The 9,546-nt window shown below is 44.3% G+C and overlaps 2 long non-coding RNA genes across 2 annotated transcripts; one reads left to right on the top strand and one right to left on the bottom strand.

Moving 5' to 3' along the window:
* Window positions 1–411: 411 nt before the first annotated feature.
* LOC138658160 (uncharacterized) lies at window positions 412–3,816 on the bottom strand. The gene is made up of 3 exons (XR_011317368.1): window positions 3,611–3,816; window positions 2,242–2,360; window positions 412–1,060 (listed from the first exon to the last, which is right to left on the bottom strand). It is a non-coding gene; the product is annotated as an uncharacterized lncRNA (long non-coding RNA).
* A 472-nt stretch (window positions 3,817–4,288) lies between these two features.
* Window positions 4,289–8,890, top strand: LOC138658159 (uncharacterized). The gene is made up of 3 exons (XR_011317367.1): window positions 4,289–5,096; window positions 6,347–6,465; window positions 7,661–8,890. It is a non-coding gene; the product is annotated as an uncharacterized lncRNA (long non-coding RNA).
* The last annotated feature ends 656 nt before the right edge of the window (window positions 8,891–9,546 follow it).

Genomic DNA, 9,546 nt, shown 5'->3' with positions numbered 1-9,546 from the left:
AATATATATGCAATATATATATGAACAATTCCACATCAGATAACAAAATCACATGGAGGTAACGATATAGCAGTCACACATACCTGTAGACATAATGGAGCCCAAAAGAAGGGAGTCGTACAGACTAGGCACACCTCGACACGCGTTTCGCTGCAACGGCAGCTTCGTCAGGAGGTACAGTGGCCTGTCTGCTGAAGCCCTTATATATATAGTCCCCCTCATGTGTGGATGTAAAACACCTGTGACGCGGCGCATCGGCGTCATGATGCGGTATCACCGCGGGGACGGCGCTCAGTGTGCACGCCATCCGGTCACGTGCTCCGGTCACGTGACCGGGCACTTAACCAGGACGACTGAGCATCACGAGAGGCACCTCCCCACAGCAGCACCGCAGCGCATGCGCGCCGTGCGCACTATGACACTTGTAACCCGGCGCATCGGTGCCATGATGCGGCCACACCGCGGGGACGGCGTTCAGTGTGCACGCCGCCCGGTCACGTGCTCCGGTCACGAGACCGGGCACGCAACCAGGACGACGGGACATCACCAAAGACACCTCCCCACAGCGGCGCCGCAGCGCATGCGCACCGTGCGCACCCAAGTGTAAACAGAAAAATGGGATATAACAGTGCTCCCATAATAGATAACCTAACCAGAGTAGAATACCCATCCGTAACCCCCCATACCCATACAAAGGATCTAGCTAGCCATGGCGGCAGGTAAGTAAACGGGGCCACGACTGGCCGTACACAATCCAAACAGGTAATATATAAATAAATTAACAAATCTAAGCCCTGCCAGTAGACTAGACCTGAATATCCGACACAGTGGCACATGATGTACAGAATCTAAGAGTATACACAACTATTATGGTGATACAGCGGTGATAGAACAGTAATGAGAATAAGAGGTGCTAAAATCATGAATAATTTCTCTGTTCTCTGCTTGACATGCCACTAGTGTTCCCAGGAAATCGCCGTGTCCTCCGTACATCCAAGAGACAATCTATTATAGAGGTGGGCATCGAAACAGGATCCGAAGATGTTGTTACTAACTGTAGCTAGAATGGGGGTAAAAAGAAAAAGGGTAAATATATAATACAGAGTGGCGTCCTAAGACTCCATCAGCCGTAAGACTATTAAATACGCCATCATGGGCCAACAGGTAGAATAAGGAGGACATAAGACTAAAGGGAACAGAAGGAAACCTAAAGGATAAGCAATAAAACCAAAGTAGTATATGAGCACAAGGACAACAGACAAACAACAATGAATAAAATTCGCGCTAGTCCAAGAAAGATTTAAAGCTAATATATTCGTTAAGCCCATTGGGGGCCATCGTGTCCAGATCCACCGTCCATCTAGTTTCCTTTTTTAAAAGCTCTTTTTTATAGTTACCACCTCTGATACCTAGCTGCACCCGATCGATCCCTCTAACTTTAAATGTTCTGGGATTACTATTATGGTGTTGCCTGAAATGCCTAGGTATCGTTTTTAATGTATCTATATCCACTGCCATGGCCGCATTCTTGATGTCTCGTACGTGCTCCAACACCCGCACACGTAGCTCCCGCGTGGTCATGCCGATGTATATCAGATTGCACTCGCATTTGGCATAATATACCACATTGTCTGTTCTGCAATTAATAAAGTGGGTAATAGAAAAACTTCTATTACCACTACTATTAGCAAATGTGGAAGTTCTCTCCAGAAAACGGCATGCAGAACAGCTACCACATTGAAACGATCCCCACCTAGGGCCAGTTCTCTCAGTAAAGTATGTTCTCTGGGGTGCAACATAGTGGCTCTTTGTCAGTATATCTTTTAAATTTCTAGACCTACGCCAGGTTACAGATGGATAGGTCGAAATGTGTGGTGCCACATCCTCATCTGCCAAGAGCACAGGCCAATATTTACATAAGGTACTCGATAGCCCCTTCCATTCGGAATTGAAGGAGGTAATAAAGCGGACCAGTGAGTTCTCTTTACCTTCCATTGGAGTCTTATGTCTGGATTGGGCCAGGAGTGCGTCACGTGACGCAAACTTGGCCCTCCTATAACCTGCACGGATCACCTTGCGGTTGTATCCTCTTTGTTGCAAATTCCTCTTGAGGACCATGGCCTGTTGTTCAAATGTATGGTCATCAGAACAAATACGTCTGATACGTAGGAACTGGCTGATGGGTTTGAGGATGATGCGAAGACGTGGCATGTAATAAAGCATTGGTGGCAGTGGACTTACGGAAGACATCAGTGGAAATGAATCCCCCGCCATCCCTCACAAGAGACACATCCAGGAATTCCACTTCCTTTTTACTATATTTCCACGTTAGATTGATGTTCAGATGATTATCATTCAACCTGTTCAGAAAGGAAATGAGAGAAGCCTCAGAACCCTGCCAGATAAAGAGTACATCATCTATATAGCGAGACCATGAGACCACGGCGTCAATACCCTCTGTATTTTGGACAATCTCACGTTCCCACAGCCCCAGGAAAAGATTAGCGTATGAGGGCGCACAAGTCGCCCCCATCGCAGTTCCCTGGAGCTGTAGGAAGTAACGGTCTTTAAAAACAAAAAAGTTATGAGTGAGGGAAAAATAAAGCAAGTCCAAAATAAAACTGCAAAGTCGTTCATTGGTATGGGCAATAGTAAGAAAAAATCTAGACGCCGCGATCCCATGGTCATGCCATATAGATGTATAGAGTGACTCAACGTCACAGGTCACTAGATACATATTATCTTCAAGCTGTATACCATTGAGGCGATTCAAGATGTCTGTTGTGTCGCCTATAAAGGACGGCAGGGTCTCCACACACTGCTGGAGATAAAAATCAATATACCTACAGATCTTTTCAGTGAGGCTCCCCATGCCTGACACTATAGGTCGACCGGGCGGGTTGGTAGTATTCTTGTGGACTTTTGGTGTAAGGTAAAATGTAGGTACTATGGGAAATTCCACCATAAGTCCCTCCATCATTTTGGTGGAAATGACACCAGTATCTCTAGCCAACCTGAGTATGGATTCTAATTCCATTTTGTAGCATTCAAGTGGGTTATTTGTTAGTCGTCTGTAGCACTGGGCTACATTTAATTGTTTGAATGCCTCCCGTTCATACATATCTGTTGGCCAGATCACAACATTACCCCCCTTGTCAGCAGGTTTTATGACTATATCTTTCATGTTTTTCAGTTCTTTGATAGCTCTATTTTGCGCTGCTGACAGATTGTAATTTGTGGGTTTTGTTGAAATATTGGCTATATCTTTTTTTACTAATTTCACAAAAATGTCAACGTTAGGGCATATCCCACTAGGGGGAAAATGTTGTGATCGGCCATGCAGGTACGTGGGGACACTTACTTGACTCTGTGTCTCCTGTTCAGCTAGAAGATCCTCAAGATCGGACAGGGTTCTAGCCTCAATATCACTAGGGGAAATATTTTTCGTCTGATTAGCAAAAAATTTTTTGAAATTCAGCTTCCTAGCGAAGAGCTCTAAGTCTTTAATCATGGTAAAGGTATTAAAGGGTGCCACTGGTGCAAAAGTCAGCCCTCTTTCTAGAACCTGTGTTTGTGTGGATGTGAGCACTCTCTCCGAGAGGTTAATTACCTTTAATACCGAGGTTGTCGTCTCTCCCTCCTTGTTGCGTTCCGCGTATTCATAGGACGGAAAGGGGTGGCGGCTTGTTGAGGTGGTTGGTCTGCCCGTCGTGCCTCTCCTACCCCACCCCGTTTGTCTAAAAAAGACTCTCCACATGATTCTTCAGATTGTGTGGATATAATAGATGAAGACCTTGAATGCTGTCTTTGATTAGATTTTTTGTTATTGCTAAATTGCCACCTATAGAGGTGTGCCTAGTCTGTACGACTCCCTTCTTTTGGGCTCCATTATGTCTACAGGTATGTGTGACTGCTATATCGTTACCTCCATGTGATTTTGTTATCTGATGTGGAATTGTTCATATATATATTGCATATATATTGTAGGTTAGCCGCACTTCCAGTACTATTTATGAGCCTTTCTGTTTACATGATACCCACACATCTGTGGTAGCTATTCTATATAAGTTATTATGCAAGGGAGTCGGATCAGTCTTGTGCTTCTGCTATGACCCTGTATCTATGGTATATCATATCTCACCAGTTTGTTATACTGTCTTATATGTATTTTTTATAGATTTGTTCTAATAAAGGGTTTGGTGTTTTTATCATTGATCCAGTGTCTTCATGGGTTCTCCATTGGTTTATCTATATAATATATGAAGGGATCTTATTTATTTCTATGAGGGTGTGCTATTTTTGTTACATCTGTATTTGTCTGTGTTTACAGATACCTCTACTAATGCATACATGGACTTCCGCAAACGTGATAAAGTCTGGATTAACCAGTTAGGGGTCCTGTTTGGTGAGAAGTCAGGGGCTGATGCGGAAGCTGGTGATGTGAAAGATTTGAAAGCTAATATTAAGAGTTTACTCCACACACGTACTAAGGTGTGGTGGAATAAGGTATCATTAGAAAACTATCTTCAAAAAGACATCATTCCCAGGGGGCTTAGAGTCCAGATCTACCCCACATCTGATTGTGATTCAGCATTTACGAGCAAGTGGGAAGATACGCTATCTAGATGCTCACGTACATTGTTGGAGTTACTAATCGGGTCTGATAAAAAGAAACTTGACAATATTGAAGGAGAAATTGACTCTTTGAGAACCAAGATTCAAGCCACCCTAACGGCAGAGGAGTGCAACAAATTTGACAAAGAAATTGAGGCTGAATTAAATAAGTGGGAACAAGATATACAGAGTCAGAAGATTAAAAAGTTCCGCAGAGATCAACAGGATTACGAGCAGAGAAGAGTCTATAGGTGGCAATTTAGCAATAACAAAAAATCTAATCAAAGACAGCATTCAAGGTCTTCATCTATTATATCCACACAATCTGAAGAATCATGTGGAGAGTCTTTTTTAGACAAACGGGGTGGGGTAGGAGAGGCACGACGGGCAGACCAACCACCTCAACAAGCCGCCACCCCTTTCCGTCCTATGAATACGCGGAACGCAACAAGGAGGGAGAGACGACAACCTCGGTATTAAAGGTAATTAACCTCTCGGAGAGAGTGCTCACATCCACACAAACACAGGTTCTAGAAAGAGGGCTGACTTTTGCACCAGTGGCACCATTTAATACCTTTACCATGATTAAAGACTTAGAGCTCTTCGCTAGGAAGCTGAATTTCAAAAAATTTTTTGCTAATCAGACGAAAAATATTTCCCCTAGTGATATTGAGGCTAGAACCCTGTCCGATCTTGAGGATCTTCTAGCTGAACAGGAGACACAGAGTCAAGTAAGTGTCCCCACGTACCTGCATGGCCGATCACAACATTTTCCCCCTAGTGGGATATGCCCTAACGTTGACATTTTTGTGAAATTAGTAAAAAAAGATATAGCCAATATTTCAACAAAACCCACAAATTACAATCTGTCAGCAGCGCAAAATAGAGCTATCAAAGAACTGAAAAACATGAAAGATATAGTCATAAAACCTGCTGACAAGGGGGGTAATGTTGTGATCTGGCCAACAGATATGTATGAACGGGAGGCATTCAAACAATTAAATGTAGCCCAGTGCTACAGACGACTAACAAATAACCCACTTGAATGCTACAAAATGGAATTAGAATCCATACTCAGGTTGGCTAGAGATACTGGTGTCATTTCCACCAAAATGATGGAGGGACTTATGGTGGAATTTCCCATAGTACCTACATTTTACCTTACACCAAAAGTCCACAAGAATACTACCAACCCGCCCGGTCGACCTATAGTGTCAGGCATGGGGAGCCTCACTGAAAAGATCTGTAGGTATATTGATTTTTATCTCCAGCAGTGTGTGGAGACCCTGCCGTCCTTTATAGGCGACACAACAGACATCTTGAATCGCCTCAATGGTATACAGCTTGAAGATAATATGTATCTAGTGACCTGTGACGTTGAGTCACTCTACACATCTATATGGCATGACCATGGGATCGCGGCGTCTAGATTTTTTCTTACTATTGCCCATACCAATGAACGACTTTGCAGTTTTATTTTGGACTTGCTTTATTTTTCCCTCACTCATAACTTTTTTGTTTTTAAAGACCGTTACTTCCTACAGCTCCAGGGAACTGCGATGGGGGCGACTTGTGCGCCCTCATACGCTAATCTTTTCCTGGGGCTGTGGGAACGTGAGATTGTCCAAAATACAGAGGGTATTGACGCCGTGGTCTCATGGTCTCGCTATATAGATGATGTACTCTTTATCTGGCAGGGTTCTGAGGCTTCTCTCATTTCCTTTCTGAACAGGTTGAATGATAATCATCTGAACATCAATCTAACGTGGAAATATAGTAAAAAGGAAGTGGAATTCCTGGATGTGTCTCTTGTGAGGGATGGCGGGGGATTCATTTCCACTGATGTCTTCCGTAAGTCCACTGCCACCAATGCTTTATTACATGCCACGTCTTCGCATCATCCTCAAACCTTTAGATCAGTACCCATCAGCCAGTTCCTACGTATCAGACGTATTTGTTCTGATGACCATACATTTGAACAACAGGCCATGGTCCTCAAGAGGAATTTGCAACAAAGAGGATACAACCGCAAGGTGATCCGTGCAGGTTATAGGAGGGCCAAGTTTGCGTCACGTGACGCACTCCTGGCCCAATCCAGACATAAGACTCCAATGGAAGGTAAAGAGAACTCACTGGTCCGCTTTATTACCTCCTTCAATTCCGAATGGAAGGGGCTATCGAGTACCTTACGTAAATATTGGCCTGTGCTCTTGGCAGATGAGGATGTGGCACCACACATTTCGACCTATCCATCTGTAACCTGGCGTAGGTCTAGAAATTTAAAAGATATACTGACAAAGAGCCACTATGTTGCACCCCAGAGAACATACTTTACTGAGAGAACTGGCCCTAGGTGGGGATTGTTTCAATGTGGTAGCTGTTCTGCATGCCGTTTTCTGGAGAGAACTTCCACATTTGCTAATAGTAGTGGTAATAGAAGTTTTTCTATTACCCACTTTATTAATTGCAGAACAGACAATGTGGTATATTATGCCAAATGCGAGTGCAATCTGATATACATCGGCATGACCACGCGGGAGCTACGTGTGCGGGTGTTGGAGCACGTACGAGACATCAAGAATGCGGCCATGGCAGTGGATATAGATACATTAAAAACGATACCTAGGCATTTCAGGCAACACCATAATAGTAATCCCAGAACATTTAAAGTTAGAGGGATCGATCGGGTGCAGCTAGGTATCAGAGGTGGTAACTATAAAAAAGAGCTTTTAAAAAAGGAAACTAGATGGACGGTGGATCTGGACACGATGGCCCCCAATGGGCTTAACGAATATATTAGCTTTAAATCTTTCTTGGACTAGCGCGAATTTTATTCATTGTTGTTTGTCTGTTGTCCTTGTGCTCATATACTACTTTGGTTTTATTGCTTATCCTTTAGGTTTCCTTCTGTTCCCTTTAGTCTTATGTCCTCCTTATTCTACCTGTTGGCCCATGATGGCGTATTTAATAGTCTTACGGCTGATGGAGTCTTAGGACGCCACTCTGTATTATATATTTACCCTTTTTCTTTTTACCCCCATTCTAGCTACAGTTAGTAACAACATCTTCGGATCCTGTTTCGATGCCCACCTCTATAATAGATTGTCTCTTGGATGTACGGAGGACACGGCGATTTCCTGGGAACACTAGTGGCATGTCAAGCAGAGAACAGAGAAATTATTCATGATTTTAGCACCTCTTATTCTCATTACTGTTCTATCACCGCTGTATCACCATAATAGTTGTGTATACTCTTAGATTCTGTACATCATGTGCCACTGTGTCGGATATTCAGGTCTAGTCTACTGGCAGGGCTTAGATTTGTTAATTTATTTATATATTACCTGTTTGGATTGTGTACGGCCAGTCGTGGCCCCGTTTACTTACCTGCCGCCATGGCTAGCTAGATCCTTTGTATGGGTATGGGGGGTTACGGATGGGTATTCTACTCTGGTTAGGTTATCTATTATGGGAGCACTGTTATATCCCATTTTTCTGTTTACACTTGGGTGCGCACGGTGCGCATGCGCTGCGGCGCCGCTGTGGGGAGGTGTCTTTGGTGATGTCCCGTCGTCCTGGTTGCGTGCCCGGTCTCGTGACCGGAGCACGTGACCGGGCGGCGTGCACACTGAACGCCGTCCCCGCGGTGTGGCCGCATCATGGCACCGATGCGCCGGGTTACAAGTGTCATAGTGCGCACGGCGCGCATGCGCTGCGGTGCTGCTGTGGGGAGGTGCCTCTCGTGATGCTCAGTCGTCCTGGTTACGTGCCCGGTCACGTGACCGGAGCACGTGACCGGATGGCGTGCACACTGAGCGCCGTCCCCGCGGTGATACCGCATCATGACGCCGATGCGCCGCGTCACAGGTGTTTTACATCCACACATGAGGGGGACTATATATATAAGGGCTTCAGCAGACAGGCCACTGTACCTCCTGACGAAGCTGCCGTTGCAGCGAAACGCGCGTCGAGGTGTGCCTAGTCTGTACGACTCCCTTCTTTTGGGCTCCATTATGTCTACAGGTATGTGTGACTGCTATATCGTTACCTCCATGTGATTTTGTTATCTGATGTGGAATTGTTCATATATATATTGCATATATATTGTAGGTTAGCCGCACTTCCAGTACTATTTATGAGCCTTTCTGTTTACATGATACCCACACATCTGTGGTAGCTATTCTATATAAGTTATTATGCAAGGGAGTCGGATCAGTCTTGTGCTTCTGCTATGACCCTGTATCTATGGTATATCATATCTCACCAGTTTGTTATACTGTCTTATATGTATTTTTTATAGATTTGTTCTAATAAAGGGTTTGGTGTTTTTATCATTGATCCAGTGTCTTCATGGGTTCTCCATTGGTTTATCTATATAATATATGAAGGGATCTTATTTATTTCTATGAGGGTGTGCTATTTTTGTTAGATCTCCCAGCAGGGGCCTGATCGTTGGTCGCTGTCACACATAACGATTTCATTAACGATATCGTTGCTACGTCACAAATAGCAATGATATCGTTAACAATATTGTTATGTGTGAAGGTACCTTTAGGCCAAAAGCACACTGGTGATTTTACTGGCGTTTTTTGCATCCTGCACAATCCTCTCAATGAGACAGCATAGTCACGAACGTCCGCCCTGCCCACCCGACGACTAGCGCGCCCATCCGCTTGAATGGAACACCTCATTCAGGCGGGCGGCCCTCCAAGTCGTTCATTCAGACGTCTAGCCGCACGCCGCGTCTGGATGCGGCTGTCAACTAGACAGCTGTTCAGCATGGCGGCGATCGGCCGTGCTGAACGGCCGTCTAATTGAAGGGTCTAAAGGTACCCTAAAAATGTGACCTATTTCAAGTTTGGAAGTAATTTTAATTTTAAACAAAAATATATCATTTTCCACTGGGACAATATATGTTGTAAAAAACTATTG

This window comes from Ranitomeya imitator, chromosome 1, assembly GCF_032444005.1.
Source record: "Ranitomeya imitator isolate aRanImi1 chromosome 1, aRanImi1.pri, whole genome shotgun sequence".
NCBI classification, from domain to species: Eukaryota; Metazoa; Chordata; class Amphibia; order Anura; family Dendrobatidae; genus Ranitomeya; species Ranitomeya imitator.
This window is presented reverse-complemented; position numbering and strand designations above follow the sequence as displayed.